Genomic DNA, 17,982 nt, shown 5'->3' on the forward strand with positions numbered 1-17,982 from the left:
ATAGATACTTATTAACAATGGCAACAGCTGTCTATCGCATATTATCTCCCTCTCCCTCTTTGCAAGCTCATAAATTGTATTATGTGTTTCATAAGCCATTCGTCTATTCGGCCCTAAAAACCTGTCTCTATAGAATCTTTAGATTTATATCTAGCTTGTGCTCTCTCTCTTATCCCTTGGGTCACTTTTAAAACCAGACTTTTTATCATAGTCCAGCTAAAAATGCCCAAATTGGCAACCACAATTTAACATCACAAATTTGTTCAGCCATTGTATCTATATATGAATAAAAAAAAAATGTGTCAATCTGTTGCTTTGGCAATCGGGTTTTAGATTCTAACAGTCTTTTTATCTGTCTGCTTGGCCAGAATAAAATATGATATCAGCTTATCAGCAGTTAATCTATAGACAATGATCTACACCTTAATTTGCTTCACTAATTAAACTTCCTTAAACTTTGATTGAAAAGATCTCAATCAAAGATAGTATTTGTATCTTTGAGATAACTTACAGTAATCAAGCTGTGATAGTCAATTGTTAAACAGCTTGCCTATTTAGTTGGTTTTTTGACCATTGCTAAGCGTATTAGATACATTTGCATCTCTTGAGTAAATATTCAAAAATTTATAATAACCTTGGCTATACTTCCATATCTCTAAGATACAATTAACTGTAGCTAGCTTACAGAACTATTCTTTAGTTACATAACTTTAAATTTTATGTACGCTGTATGATTTATGCACAAGGTAAAAGGTAAAAGATACTTTTTTAGCTCAGCCTTAGCGTACATTTTACAATTATTTGCTGCTCGATCTTCATTTTACAATTCTTAGTAGCTTAAAGATATATTGAATACATTTCACATAACTATAACTTCCATTTGCAGCTAAATTTATGGTTGAAGATACAATTAAGAAGATACTTTTAATGAAGAGAAAGCCTAGTTTAATTATATTTTTTAAGGAAAATACTGATCGATTGTCTAGAAAAGCAACTTAGCTATCAAGTTTTGCCTGTAGTCTCCGATATGTGGCGGGTTATTTGATGTTAAATCGCCCCCCGCCAAAAACACCGCCCATGTACATATTTAGACAGCAGCCTGACTGCAATCCTGGCCTATGACTGAGGCGCGTGGGTGGGTGCAGCACCAATAACAACAGCAACTACAGAGAGAGTATCTGCCACAGCAACAATTTCAGCTTCAGCTGCAATTTTGAGTTAAGTTTTTTGCTTTTTTAAGGCACGGCTTGAGCTGGGATCGGACCCAGTTTTCTTGGCTGGTTACTCGTAATCAGAAACGCTCAAAATATTCGACGCTTAATCAATTAACTAACATAATTTCGTGCAAAAGTAATTAACTACCCCGTTGCGATAGTCGGCCGACAAATGTTTGCTGTCAGTAGCGTTTAGTGTCATTCATTTAAGCGACCAAGCGGCGCCCACTTGTTGCCAGGAACTTGTTTTTGTTGGCCATCTCCGTAAGCCATGTTGTACGGTTTTAATTTGTAGCGCTTAATGGGACTTTTGGGGGCGGACAGTTGCATTTTTTTTTTTTTTTGTGCTTTAAGGGAAGGCTGTCAAGTGTTTTGTAGGGTTCAATGTGAACTAGCGCGATGCGAAATCAAATATCAATACATAATTCTTTTGACATGCCAATCGCACATTTGTGGCATGCAACAGGCAACAGGCAACAAGCAACAGACAACAGGCAACAGAGCAACAACATGTTTGCGCGACTCATTCAGATAAAACTGCAATCCATGAAGCTGGAAGCTGGTGAACGTTGCAGGAACAAAACGACGACAAGCAGCCAGCAACAGGCAACAGTTGCAACTGTTCGAGCTGCACCTTAAAACGTACAACAACAACAAAAATATAATACTGACAGTCAAGAGTGGAGTCGAGTCGCGTCGAGTCGAGAAGCGAATGAAGGAGGTAGAAAAAAAAAGTGAAATCTGCTAGAATTGATCTTGGGGAGTCAAAACTGGTTCTGTAGAGGAAGTAAGAGCAACTTGGCCATTGCTGACCAGAGGCTGCGGTTTTATGCTGCGACCTCTGCAGACTCAGGCAGCGCCTTTCATTCGCTGTCAGCATCAATTGAAGCAGCCGGCAAAAGCAACGATTCCCCCCCTCTATTACCTCTTTCCTCTTCCATCTCACAATCTGCAAAGCAAAAGCTCAAAGATATATGAGCAGTGCAATGTTGTGACTACTGCCCGCTGTGCACCTGTGCTGTCTGAGAATCGCATGGAGATGTAGATGGAGACTTCGTCTTCATCTGTGACTTTGTCTTCTGACTTGGACTTCAAAGCCTGGCCTGATGATGTGCTGGCCAAATGCGATTTTAAATGATGCCATTTGTTGTTGTTGCGGCTTGCGTGAGTTGCCACCAGTAGCAGCAACCCCTTCCTTTTCTTTTTTTTTTGACCAATTGTTGGGCTATTTGCAATTGCCACAGCCAAGAGTGCTACCAATCCAGTTAGTTCATCCCGTTTGCCCAGCGGCGATCATTAACGCCAACATTGCGAGCGGCGCTTTGAACCAATCTTTTTTACAATTTCTGCCGAAAAAAGTGACAACAACAAGAACAACAACAAGTACAAAAAAAGAGGAGACAGCTAAAAAGGTCAGCGCTACCGTCAGCATTAAAAAAATGTAAAAACAAACAAGCATAGGTATAAAAAAAACAAATAAAAATAAATAAAACATAAAACTGAGATAGGTACAGCGACTGTGCAAGACTAAGAGAGTAAGAGAGAGCGAGAGAGGCAGAAAGATTGTCTGGCCTCTGGCTGGGTCTGGGCTATTCCAGGAAACGCAGCAACTTTTTCAGAAGTGCTCGACATGCCGGAAAATAAAAAACCGAAAAACAACAACAGCATCTACAACAACCAAAACTGACAAAACACTTGGACTCCAAACTACACTTGCTCTGCTGAAAGTCAACCTAATGTAAAAATCTTTTGCTAAAGCAAAAAAATACAAATCAGATCTGAAAAAGCATAAATTTAAGGTACTAGCTTAAAGAATATACAAATTTATAAAAAATATTAATAAATAAAATATTAAAAAAGTTTAAAATCATCTGTAATTCCTTAAAATCCTTAAAAAAAAAATATTGCAAATTTCAACTTTCCATAAAAATTGTTTTAATTCATAATTAATATTTTCATTGGACTGAAACGAAAACTAAATCATCTGTTTTTCTCATTTCAAGGAACTACAAAATATAATAAATTGGTAACACACTATCTTGATAGACGAGAAATCATTTTTACACATCTTTAAATAATTAAATATTTGAAGGTAGACTTAATTTTTAAAGCGAATTCGGAACAGACCTCAAAAGAAATAGGAACTTAATGAAACATTTAACTTAACTTTAAATCGTTTAATTGTTCAACATTGTAGAAATAACAAAGCTGCAAAACGGCTCTGAACCGATCATCTTAGAATTGGTTTATAATTCGCGAAACAAACCGATGTCATTCTCTATGGCTCGAACCGCCGAACCGGACCTTTAACAAAATTTTGGAGGTTTGCAGCCTTGAGAAAAACAATTAAAATTATATGCAAATCTGCCTTCTTTTTGCAGTAAAATAAAGCAATTTGCCACTATAAAAAAAATATGGCTTTCAAATGAACTCTCATTATTTGCCGTTTAGTTGTTAATTCACTTCTCGCTCCTTTATAGTATAAGTATAAGTTCTCATACTTCAGTTAGTTGTAGCTCAGCTCATTGTCATGGTTAAGTAGCGATCCGAGCACGAAGCGAAAAACGCTCTTAAAACTGTCTTAAATGAGCAAGTGCCTGATAAAGGAACTTTCAAGCTTAGGCTTACGCTTAAGTTGAAGTTTGAAGTTGAAGATGAGACTTTCAACTATTGCGACTGCTGCTGCTGTTGCTGTTGCTGCTTCTTGACCCGCTGGCAATTATCACAGCTGAAGCTGAACTGGTGGCAGATTCACACGACTTTGAGCCTGGTTAAGTGTTGTGACTTTGACTACAATTAGACATGCCACCAACGGAGTTGGAGTTGAAGCTGGAGCTGAAGCTGGAGACGGAGCACTTAGGCCTCTTGGGGGTCAACAGACCTCAGTGTGTGTTGCCTGATGGATTGTCTCTCTGTCTCTCACTTGTCGCTCTCTCTCTCTCTCTCTATCTCTCTATCTCTCTTCCTGTCTCTCTGTTTCGCTTGCACTCATGGTGGGCACATCACTTGGACTCAACACACAAATCACGCACTTTTATTTGCCAGCACAGGATAGAACAGGACAGGACAGGAAAGGACAGGGGCCAGGGACTTAGCCAGAGCGGATCGGCCTTTTAAGGCTGCCTTGGCATGAGTTTGCAAATTGTTGTTGTTGTTGTTGTTGTTGCTTCAGTTTCCTGCTGCAACTTTATGGCTGTGGCAGCAACAGCAGCAGTTGCAACCACTGTGGATAGCTCTGGGTCATTTTAGGAGTCGCTCGAGTCAAGGCAAATGCTTGCAACTTGAAACCTGCAGGAGCCCTGGTTGAAGGAGGTGTCCCAAACAGCAATGAGATTTTCTTTTTCTTTTTTTTTTCTTCTCATTTTTTGTTTTCATACTTTTTTGCCGAGTACTGAGTACAAAAAAAACCAGTTACTGACTCCAACGACTTCAACTGCTCCTGTGGCATGCTGTAATTGATATTGCAACTGTATGTGTGTGTGTGTGTATCTTTGTGTGTCTGCCTGTGTGTGAAGCTGAGCTGGAGTTCAAGTTTCAGTCTCACACGTGTTGCTAATGAGACATAACTCAAACACAACAACATGGTACATCAAAATCAACACACACGCATACACAACTGATAACCTAATAAAGTCATAGCAATTAAGCCCTGACTATACACAACAGCAACAACAACTATATACTCTTCGAGTACAACTTGTTTGCCAAATCCAAAAAGTTGCCTAAAATGATGTCACTTGCCGACTTGGCTCGCAATTAAAGCCAAAAAAAAAAAATAATAATAATCGAGCTCAGTGCCAAGAACTGTCCAACTGTCGAATTCAGCCTTATATTATACAATTTTTCGTCTTTTTCATCTGCTTCATTTTTTTTTTCTTTTTCTTCTCAACATTATCTTGTATTTTTCTTTTGTCTGCTGCGAGTGTAATATTATTTTTTGGGCCCGTTTGCCTTTTGTGTGGGCTACGAAATAATTTATTTTTTACTTTTTGAAAAATCATTATTTTAATCGTTTATTGACTTGTTTAAAGCACCGCTAAATGTTTTCTCCATTATTTTATTTTTTTTTTGTGTGTGGGGAACTCTGGCACAAATTATTGAAAATGATGGCGCAGAAAAAGAAAGACGTGTATTTTTTTCTATTGAATTGTTAACTATTAGAGCTGAGATTGAAGCTTATAATTTTCAGCTAGCTGTGAGTAAAGTTTCAGTTTAAGAATTTCATTGTTTGAACTTTCAAAAGAGCTTAAAATATATGTGAGGTTATAGTTTATGTTCAAAGAGCACCTAAAGATATTTTTAATTAGATATGTCTATGTTTTATCAAAATAAATAAAATAATAATTCTAAAAAAAAATATAACTTATATAGTTACAGCTTCAATAAATCAGCTCAGAAAATTTTAAAAAAAATTGACTTTAATAAGTTTGAAGTTTCTTCATGCTTAGGGTTAATTTGTTAAAGTTCAAATAAGCTTCAAAAAACTTATTGCCTTATTGAGTTAAATTTTGTGTGTATAAATGTGAATGAGTTCCAAACTACATTTAAAGTAAGGTTAAGGGTATTTTTTTTGTTCATTAACCTTTGCACATTTGCAGGTAAATCTTTGATCTTTTTCTGATACCTTATATGTAACATAATTTGAGGCAAACAAAAAACAAAGATCTATTAGTTGTCGGTGATTAATGATGCATAGCAAAATGGTAATAAAAATGGTAAAACATAAGGAAACCAATATACATAATAACATATTATATTGAACTCACCTGCCCTTTTAGAGGCCAAGGACACAGCGGTCGCATTTCTGTAGTTGTTTTTATTGTTGTTGCTGTCGTTGTTGTTGTTGGTGATTTTTATTGTGGGCTCTAACTTTTGAGAGTCTCTCAGGTCTGGCGTCTGACGTTTATGAGGTGTTATATATCTATATATATGTGTATGTGTGTGTGTGCGTGTATATTTGCACTGCTCTCCTCTATTTGATAGCTTAGACCTTTCAACTGTTGCTCATCTCAAATATCGACTTGACTTGAATCTTTTGCTTCTCCATTCGATGGGGTCTCTCCACGCTAATTTGTTGAGTCTTCCACTTGCTCGGCTTCTTCTGCTCGCCCCTTCTTCTTCACTTGTCCTCCTCTTTCCATTTGTTTTCATTTTTTTTGTGTTTTTTTTCGTACAACAAATTTGCAAGTGCTTACTAATAGAACGTTTTGTGTTGTGTTAATGAATTCGAGAGTTTTATTGACTTTGCGCAGTTTTGTTGCTTCGTTGCTCATTTCGTTGTTGTGCTCGTTGTTGTTGTTTTTTTTTTTTTTTGTATTTCGGTTTATTTTTTGCGCCACGTTACTGTGCCTATCTATTACTATTTTCTATTGTATTATCAGTTTATCTAACACTTTTGTGATATCTCTGCGTCTCTCTCTCTCTCTCTTTCCCTCTCTCTTGGCGATTGTTGCTGGTGTTGTTGGTGGTGTTCGGCTCGCTCGGTGTTGTTGTTTCGGGACTGTTGCTGGGGAACGAACTGCGCGCGCCGCTCGCTGACGGTGCACTGATCGGATCGACACAAACGTGGCCAACACGACAGGTAACCACCAAAAGCGACGTACACAAAAAAAAACGCGCCACCAGCAGCAACAGCAACAATAACAACAACACTAACAGCAACAACAGCAGCAGCAACAATAACTATCACATTATAGAAGGTAAGGTCTCTGAGCTCTGGACTGACTGACTCACTGTCTAAACTGTCTCTCACACTCACTCTCTGAATCAAGTTGAGTTGAGTTGAGTTGAGTTGAGTTTTTGAATTGAATTGTGTTCTAAGCGTACGCGACTCTCGACTCGCTCGCTTGCGTTCCAATTTGCGACTTGTCTGGGTTCGTTAGTGGTACGGGGTTTTTGTAACCTCGCCGAGGTGCCTCGTCGTTTGTTGTACTCTTCACCAGACCTATGTGATGTCACTATGCTTGTCTCGCTCGCACATGGCGCGCTCAGTGAAGCGTATTAGCACAGGTGTAATTACCTGTTCACTGCCAGCGATTGCTAGCTCGCTCTAGCATTGTCTCTCTCTCTCTCTCTCTCTCTCGCTAGCTCGCTCTCTCGTTTTTCTTCTCTCTCTCTCTCTCTCTCTTTCTTATTCGCTCTGCCTCCCTTTCTATCTGTCTCTCAGCTGAATTGCAATGATCATTAGCTCGTTGCGCGCTCTGTTTTTGACTCCAGTTTTGTTCGGCTAAATTGTCGCCATGTGCGCCTGTCTCTCCTCCCCTTCCTCTTTCTCACTCCTCTCTGCCAACTGCCCCCAAAAAAACCTGAGACACTATTGCTTAAGAGCAGCGCTTCCGACTTTTCAACAGAATTTTAAAGGTACCTCACTTTTTGACCCGTACCATGTGAACTTTGCTGACGCAGCTCCAAGCACTTCCGCTATTTGGGCCTGGCCATAATTTCAATATAGCGTCAATCGTTTAAATGCAATCTTCTTAACTGCCTAACAGCTCCCTTATTATATTATGGACACCGGAACTAGCTACGCAGCGTCTAAGAGTATCGAGTATCCCAATTGCAATCGGATGTTGGCGCTTGTTGCCACGCGCCTCTTGCACCTAAAGCTCTAATTGCTCATCATCATCATCATCATCCTGGCCAGGCTAAGAATCGTTGCTACCTTTCGATGACCGCAACTTCCGCCTGTTTGCCAGCCAGCTGCATTCATGTGGAAATTGTTTCGCTACTGTTACTTGGATTGTTACTGGGTGCTCTATGCTTTGATTTCGTTGGAAAATCATTCGCCGTTTTTCTATTTTTCTATTTTTCAATTTTTCTACTATTTTGTTTGTAGCTTTTGCAACGTCTGCTTAACGGATGCAACCGTTAGACGATCTGTTCCCGGTGACCGGTGACTAAATGCAATTAGTTGCAGCAACAAACTGCAGCTGTTGCCGCTGTGGCTGCCACTGTTGTTGTTGCCACCGCTGTTGCTGCTGCTGTTGCAGCTTTCCATTTGACTAAGCAGCCGCTGCTGAGGAGCTGTAAATGATCCCGGCTAAATATTTACCTTCCTCTATAAGCATTTATCTAACTCTAAACTATAATACCAAATTTCTCCATTAAAACTTTGGCTTTAATTCTAACTACCTTATTTATTGGCTAACCACTCCCACTACTTTATCAAAATGAAATCGGTCTGCCGATTAGCTTTCTTCTCTGAAATATCTGCAAAACTTGATTTATTGCTAGAACTTAATCCCACTTTTAAGATTTTTGTTACAGACTTAAGCTAAATTTAAAATTATTTCGTACTTAGTAATTCTAAAAAATAAAGAAATAAATAACATGAATAATTTTAAAATTCATTTTAGGATGCCAATGAATGGAATGTTCTATTACAATAACTTTAAAAATAACAATTTTAAAATATATATACATATATATATACATATATTGCATAGTCTTCCTTCTTTTATTTCATTACTGCAACTGAATCAATTTAAGTGAATTTTAATCGTACAATTTCAAACAGATCAAATTGTTGACAAAATTCCAGAACAAATTTTAGAAAAATATATATATATATTTAAATGGTATTTATCTAATAAAGTAACATCTGAAGATTTTTAGATTACTTAAAACTGCTCTTCTTTTTAATAAAGAATTAACAATTTTATTTAGTTGGTTAAAGACCAACTTTAGATTATTTGTTAAATCATTAGCTCATTGTGAGTGTATTCAAATGGTATTTGGCCTATTAGTGATGAGCGTGCAAATATTCGCTCTCGAATATATTTGAAATTTTTATAACTACACATGTCTATAATGAGTCTAATCTATTGTTGTTTCAACAGTTGGGAAAAATATAATCAGTTAGTTACTCAAATGCATGGTCAGCAAATTCGAGAGTGCTCTACTAGCAGATACCCTAGCAAGCTCAGATATAGTCATCGACTCTGTAATCTGGAGGATACTTTATTTTAGAACTTTTGTAATTATTAACCCATTGTAATGCAATTTATGAATTGTGGCAAAAAAAATTTAGCCGAAGTAATTGTATAGCTAACAAATATGACATTTTTAATTCCAACTGGGTATATGTAGCATTTTTAGTAGCCACTCCTCATAGATCTAAACAAATATAGATTGCCATAATGCCCGTGTATTTGAAACTCATGCGTTTTTATTTTATTCTATTTTATTTTTTACATTGTCATCGAACCGTGACGGCGCGTTGTTATTGTGCCTTGTGTGTGTGTGTGTGTGATGTACCTGTGCCTAAAGTCGTACCCCCGTTTGATGATCTAAGTGTAGAACATGCGATAATGTTTATGGCCGCTTTATAGGGGTGCACAGCCGTGCGCTATCTCCGCCTGCATGACAGACCCTAGTATACCAAAAAAAAAAATAAGAAAAAATAACCAAAAAAAAGTAGTAAAAAGTGCAATAGAATAAGCCAGTAATAGGCGCTACTGTGCGCCGAATCAATTGGGAAGAGGGATGATTAATTATGCCGTGGGTGCTGCTGGTGACATTTAGCAGCTTGTCTGGATAAGGAAATGACGCGGCAACAAAACCGATCTATTGAGAAACCCAAAAGTATAGAAACTCAACCAAATATGATCTATGTGGTAGATTGAACCGACCAAAAACAAAAAAACGACGGAAGCAAAGTAATTTTTGTCATCTCAGCACTTAATGCTCCAATTTCGTAGACATAGATACATGATATATACATGGATGCGAGTGACTATATGATATGTTTCTAAGCATGACTCAGATCTCCAATCCCCTCCACCTCCCCACCTTCCCTTGCCCATCTACCCAACTGAAGCAACGCGACAATTTACTTCGACAAATTGTGCAATTTCTGTTGTTGCCATTGTCATTGTCGTTGTTTTGCTTTTGTTATTGTTTCGTTGCATTAGTTGCAATTATTGGCCAAATGCAATTGCAAATTGCATTTTGGGAAAGCTGCAACAATTTCGGGTGAAAGTTGCAACATGTGTGTGTCTTGTGTGTTGTGTGTGTAAAGCAGCTGGCGTTAATCCCAAAGTGTCTTACAGTCTCAGTCGCTGTTCTAACTAACGAGCTTTCACCAAAACAGGAAAAATCATTTTCAAGAACTTCCCGCAGAACTTCAACTGAACTAACGGATGTTTAGTCAGGCCAAAATAAAACAACAACAGGCCCAAAATGTTTTGGGGCAGGGGGCCAGACGGGTCAAAAGCAATTGACCGCACTGTGAGCATCAGCAGGCAACAAAAAGTACAAAAAAAGGGCCTAAACTTAATGTTGTAAAGTTAGCACGGCAACAACAGTAGCTGCCACAAAATACTAGAAACAATAACAACAATATAAATAATAATAACAATAATAATAACAATAAGCCAACATGTATGACCATTTTGACCACTTTTAAGTGAAGTCATCAAAACTGAGTTCTGTGAAACTTTTGTTGTCGGTGCCCGACATAAAACCCAAAAAAAAAAATATTTAAAGAAAACAGAAAGAGGATTTCTTAATTACTAGGGGCCAGTTGAGCAGCCGGCCGGCGAAAAAAAAGCGGTGCGTTTAGGGTCAGTTTCTTGTATTGGCCTCATCATAATTACAGGGCAGTTCTTGCTCCATAAGCCGGGGCCAATGTGATATGTCGCGCTCTATTGCCAGAGCTCACTGTCTCCGAACAGCGCCTTCTTCTCCTTCATCTTCTCCTCCTCCTTCTCAGACTCATTCCTGTTATGAGCCGACAATTATTTTACGAGCTAACTGAAAAAATATAAAAATTGTTCTAGCAACAACAAGTACAACTCACGACAATTCAATGATCCCAAAATGGGTTCCAGTATTCTTTTCCTTTACTTTTTTTTTTTAGTTTATGTTTTTTTTATGTCAAATTCTAGTAATGCGGCAGACTAACGTTACGGCTGGCTGCCTCAACAGATCTGTGATAGCGAAATAAGTTTTTTAAATGCTGCGCATGTGCGACGACAACAACAACAAAAACAATAACCACAACAACCACAAATGTCACCCAAAAACATTATAAGTCTATCTTTTTTTTGGGAAAAGCATTTAATTTTTTTTTTTTTATCTGAAATTGTTACGATTTTCCAGCATTTACCCTAAAGCAAGTTGCAGCTTGCAACTTGGAGAAGCTCTGACCCGCCCTCGTTACTTTCATGCCACATTGCCATAGCCAGCAGAGCAGAAAATCAAAAATATAATATATATAAAATTGTGCAACAGGTCCACATAGTACATTGGCGACTTCTTTCACAGCTCCCCAGATCGTCAGGTTGCATCAGGGCCCTAGATGACTATGATAATAATTTAGACTCTTATCGCTCAAACATGCAATATGGCTGAACGGCTGGCTGCCTCATGTGGCAGCAATGGAAGCAAATATTTTCCGCTGCTTCTGGAAATGGAAAATTGTGGAAAATGATGTGCTAAACACGCAGCTTGCAAACGCTTGTGGTACAGTTACTGCAAAAGGCAGCGGCGCATTCTTAGCTAATACTTGCAACACTGTACAACAGAGTTTCTGTACACTTTCTCATAATAAAAACTCGGTTTTAATAAAAATTAATTAAGTTGCAAACCTTTTATATATCTTCTTTTGTACTTAGTAATTAAATTGCACTTTAAGGCTCGAAAAAAACTTTGAATTGCTTGCAACATTGGTTAATATCACAAAATTATTTACACTTTTGATAGCTTAAGCTTATTACAATCGATATAATAAATCGATAAAATAAATAGTATTTACAAGTTAGCATAATAGCGTTACTTATACATCAAAATACAATTAAAATCACTAATTACTACAGTTTAAATTTATTATATTCTTAATATATTATAGAAGAGATACAGAGAATTGCTGCACGATGAAATTGTCTCAGCTATATTGTGCCAAATTTTCATCCACCTCGGTTGCACGAATATCAGTCAATCAGTTAGTCAGTCACTGACAGGACAAAGAGTTTCATATATAGATTTAAATACTCCTAATAGAAAAATAAAAAATAAAAAAAAATAAAAAATAAAAAACTAGCCATAGTATTTTCAGTAGTCGAATTCTATTTTTAAAAGTATTCCGAAAAGTAGAAAATTCACTTGATTCCAACTTTCAAATTTAAAATACTAAACATTCCTTAGCATTTCCTATCCGCCCGATAATTAAAACTTATCAAGTCGTAACATATCTCTGTATTTTTCAAAATTATGCTGATGTCTTCAACTTATTTCTCTTAGGTAAAAATAAATTTCAAACTTCAAATATCTTTTTAAACTCGCACTTGTAGCGTAGTGTGCTTTGAACGATAGATGGCGCCACTTTATCGTTTCAATTAAAATGCAATAACATGTCTATTATCGGCCAATAAGCCAATATCAATAAACGTCATCGATTTGCCAGCTGCCTGAGTATCTGCCACATACAAGATGACGTGAGATATGAAACGCTCTAAAAACAATAACAGCTGAAATCAATTTTCCACTAAAGTGCAGCGGCAAGTGCAACGCAGCGCGCTGTGGCAGTTGCAGGTTGCAGTTGCAATGATGCGTAAACGTGTTGAGGTTGAAGTTGTTGCACTTGTTGCAGTTGTTGTTTTTGTTGTCGTTAGCTACCGATTGCTGTTGTTTTGGATCGTTGTCTGTGGGGCAGGCTAACACCTTAAATGGTGGCCAGGCCACTTCTGACAAGCTCGAGTAACTCGAGAGCCTGTGATTATCTTGGCCCGAAGAAGAACAAGAAGAAGCAGCGAGAAATATTTATGAACTGATGGATGAACGCAATCATTGATGAGGATGCAACTGCTGCGATCTTATCTGTGCCCCAGCTGGCACCAACAATGGCCACTGGGTATTGATATTGCCAAGGCATAGGCCACGCCATCTTGCCGCAAAATGTTGATGGTTACCTTATTGCGTAGCAGGAAGCACGCTTTGTAACTACAAAAGTATCTTAAGAAAATTCATTTTAAAATAGAAAAATAAAAAATAATAATAAAATAACAGAAAAGGCAACAGGTGTAATAATTGAAACCGCTGCATGGAAAACGCTAATCACGCTCCGGTTGCCGCTCGCGCCTGTCGAGCAAATTATGAGACAGGCGTCTTGCGGATCCAACCATGAAAGAAAGATACTTCCACTGTTTAGTTGTAGATACTTACATTCTGCAGTTGCTTGCGGTTACGCTCGGTGCTTTGGCATTAAATCAGTCAGCAGCTGTAAAATTACAGCAACGTCGGAGACAGAGTCAGAGTCAAAGTCAGAGAACTTTTGAAAATATAGCGCATACGCCGCGTTATTCACAGAGAAACAAGTGAGCTCGTTGTCCTTTTTTCTACTAATTTCCCACGCTCTGCTCCTGACCTGGACCTACCTTAATTAGTGGCCAACAGAGCGTGCTCATTTGTCGCACCTGTGCGCACCACAATTGCACCACACGGTTATAGCTTTTTGGTGGTTGCTCTCCTCTCAATGACTTACGCATTTCAAATGAAGCAAACGAAATTTACATATCAATCGCCCAAAAAAAAAAATGCTGCACCTCATGCTGATAATTATCAGCTAGTATGAGTGTGAGTGCATGTGTGAGTACCCGTATGAGTACCCGTATGTGTATTCATTTTGTTGTCAGTTTCACTGCGGCAATTGTAATTGAATTGAAGAGTAGCCGGCCAGAGGTCACAGACGCTGCACACACATTGTTGCAAAGCAGAATTATCAAAGGCTACACTACACAACAAAATACGGGAAAGGGGGAAGAACAAAATGATTATCAGGTCACATACAGCAAGTTAGTAAAATTTAAAATAGCTTTAATGAATGATTAAATTGATTTTCTACAAGAAAAAATGCACAATGATGGACAAAAAATTTAATTTTAAAATTTAGATGCAGTATCAAATAAGAGGCCGAATAATGATAAAATTTACATTCCGCTAGGACATCGGTTAAGCTTTAACAAAGCTATGATAATTTGAAGCTTTCAAGAAAAAGTCAAGAAAAATATAGGGAAAAGTGTCAAGAGGAAAGTACGGACAAAAATGTAATTTCAAAATTTTTGATGCAGTATCAAATTAGATGCCAAAAAATGATAAAATTAATATTCCGCAATGAAATTGGTCATAATTAGACAAAGTTATGACACTTTGAAGTTTTTGGAAATGTTGTCAAGGGGGATGTAATGTAAAGTGTCAAGGGGAAAGTATATCCCTTTTGAATTTTGGTATGCAAGTAGCTTAAAGTAGCTGCAGTTTTAATTCAAATAGAGGCTATGGAACCTGTTGCCTAGTGTAATTTAAGCGACCACGCGACGCGTGAGATCAACGGCGACTCAGGCAGAGCGCACCTGTGTGCACCGCGCACAAAATAATGCAAATTATCGGCTAGAATTGCACGAATGGTCAGGTGCATGCAGATGTGCAGATAGAGATACAAGTCGACTCTCATAATTGAGTTGCAAATGCGGCGACTAAAAGACGGTGTCGATGGATCTCCTCCCCCCCCACTACCCTTTCTACCCTTTGCTATCTTTAGCTCAGGTCTTGAACTTGAGGTTCCCAGGTTTCAGCTGGAGCACATTTAAATCGCCTAATGCCATTTAAAAGATAGAAGGAAAACAACATAAAAGTTAAATACGCCCTTTCACAGATAATCATCATAATTATCTTGCAACAATAAATAAAATACGGGTGTACCTAAGCAAATTACAACAATTAAATGTAAAACGCTGGCGCTCTCAACGCAGCGACAGTGGAACAATTGGCCAAACTAATACAAATTTTAAATTTTGAAACTCCGCCGATATCATATCGATAACTAATGCAACCATGCATATTTTGCGACTCTTTTATATTCTTCCTCTAATTTTTGCATCAGCTGTGAGCCTTCAAGGTCGACATATGATTCTAAAAGTGCATCAAAATATTTTTCTGACTGTTTGCATTTACAAGCTATTACATTTTGTTGAAATTTAATTAATTTAAATTTTTAAATAAAAGTTCAAGTTATGTATTTATTAAATAAAATCCATCTGCGTATAGTTCTTATATGTGATAGTGGTGAAACGTCATAGGAGTAAGTCTTCTACATACATAGATGGTGTGAAATATTTTAAGTTATCAATTAGTAAAAGTTATGTGCGTTCGATTGCATTCGACATTGTTATTGTATATTTCGTAAATATAGACCATATTGCAAAAGTCGTGTACTAAAAATGACATCCCAGTTTTGACCTATTTCCCAGTTCATGGGTTTTTTATGTACAAGGCCTTGCTCAAAACATGCAAATGTTAAATATAAAACAATTCTTTTCGTTTGAAGCCAAAAAGAAAAATTATATTGATTCCTCTTTCCGTTCTCAAATTATTTATTAATCCGGTGCAGATTGGCCACTTCGTCCACTGTGCGCAGTTAGAAAACACCCAAAACTGCCTAGGCGAAAGCATGCGATTACTAACTACTTATATTGTGTGTATATAATATGTATTGTATATAAATAACATTAAACACACTGTACTATCTATTACATAATAAACATAATTTTCACACGCGTTTCATTTTTGAAACGCACACACACAAATTAGGCAGAAAAACGCTCAGAAAACTAGGGCCCGAAAACGCGAGCAAATGTCTAAGCTTCATTCTGTTGCGAGGGCCGTTTGAGGGATAAAGCAGTTGGTGTAGTTGGAAAGAGATTTGTCATGAATATTTGAAACATATATTTAAATTTTCAAAAATACGAATTTTTGGGCATAAGTGTTATTTAATTTAATTTCAATCAATGCGCATTCAAATATATACTGGAAATTTAAGCAGCTAAAATAAACTTAAACTTTATAACTTAATCATAATAACTCAAATAAAGATATTTTAGTAGTTGTAAATACCTGCTAGAACTCGAACATATTCATTAGATCTGTGTAATAAGTAAAACTGAGAAATACTATATAGAATCTAGTTATAAGTTAATGTAAAGAATTAATAAAATAAATAAGTATTGTAGAATTGCAAAAATGAAATAATTTAAACTTTTAAGTTTTATTTCTGTCAAGAACTCGTCAAATGACCTGCGTATCTACAATAGTTGTTATAATCATTGTTGAAATTATTGTTGTTTTATTGTTGTTATAGCTCTTGGTGATGGTGTTTGTGTTGTTGTTAGTGTTGGTATTGCGTGGTGTGACGACGACGACGAATAAGCCCAATGCCCAATGCCTCAAAAGCGGAAACTCATTGGTAACGCTTCGTTGCGTAAATTTCTCGACGCGACTTTTCGGGCAACAGGTTAACAAAAACTGACAACAACAACTACAAAAAAAGACTGCAAAAAATCCAAAATCTGACGCCAAAACCACCAGCAAAATGGCCGACCAAAAAAACAACAAACAAATAGGCATAAAAAAAAGAAAAAAAATGTTTTAATATTTCAGTTACGCTTCGGCGAGCGACGACATCGCGATAGGCAGGCTCAACATAGACTTCTTGAACACAAAAATAACACTAGCAACAATAACAACAACACGAGCATTTCAAATTTGACAGAGCGAGACAACAAGTGTGTGCGTGCAAGAAGAAGACAGCGCTAATAGGGGGGAAGTAAAGCCGCATAACAAAGGGTAAATCACGGGGCCCATAGATCTAAAACTGATTCGGATCTCGTGCCAAGTAACCACAAAAGAGGCAGAAGACAAGCCAACAGCAACAACAGCAACAACATTAAAATTGGACTGTACCTGTTGTGCCTATACTCTTATAGCCCCGAACACCTGAGCATTTCTTTATGGATCTTGAGCAGAAAACCTATCGTGGCGTAACGTCATTAAAATTAGTTGAGATAGCTGAGTTAAGATGTAAGGGTTATACCGGTTGCTTTCCAACTTCCCCCGACTACCTCTTAGCCCTCTCTCAACCCAATTCTTAGCTACCCCCTCTGTGATCAGCACGCAAAAGACGGCAAGTCATGAGCGCATATCGGTTATAGTTAGTCGGGCATCTCTTCCTATAACCATAGTCATAGCTGTTCTATTGGTTACGCTTCGCTGTCGGGGCAAAGATGATAATGGCGATGTCGAATTTGATTTTGGAATGGGCCTCTATGGTTTCTACGGCTGGGTAATACTTCTATGGAATCACAGAAAGCTTCGATGCACGCGGAGATTCTCACGTAATTAGTGCCAACAACAAAAGCTATATAATTAGCCCAGCTGCGAAGAAGAGCAGCTAAGAATTATGCATAGTAAAAAAAAAAAATAACAAAAACAAAAGAAAAGCAACATAAAATAGACCATATTCTCGTATAGAAAAAAAAAATGAAAGAAGGAAAAATTGTTATAGAATAAAGTATACTATACGCAGGTGCTACGGGTCGCTGGGCCACCCCAGAGTTGTGATGAACCAGCTGCGATTCTCAGTTAACCGTTTAATGACTTTTCTTTTGAGTTGATGCCATTAGAAGATTTCCCACATCCTATTGTCTCTGCGCTTCCATTCATCAGCACATCATCAGCGCATCTTTCTCTTCCTATGTCTGTCTTCGTCTTCCTCTCTCCCTCTCTCTCTATCTCTGTATGTGCACCACGCCTAATCTCTGTCTCAATTATCAACAACAGTCTATGCGACAAGTGCAACCCATAAAAAAACGACTTTACTTTTTATAGACTCTTCTGAAATGCGATTTCCAATATACCAAAGGGATTCAGAGATTCTACCTTTAAACGTTTTCCTATGAGAGCAACTGATCAATATTTGCAAAAGTTGAGGAAACGGGAA

Source organism: Drosophila innubila, assembly GCF_004354385.1.
Source record: "Drosophila innubila isolate TH190305 chromosome 2L unlocalized genomic scaffold, UK_Dinn_1.0 4_B_2L, whole genome shotgun sequence".
NCBI lineage: Eukaryota > Metazoa > Arthropoda > Insecta > Diptera > Drosophilidae > Drosophila > Drosophila innubila.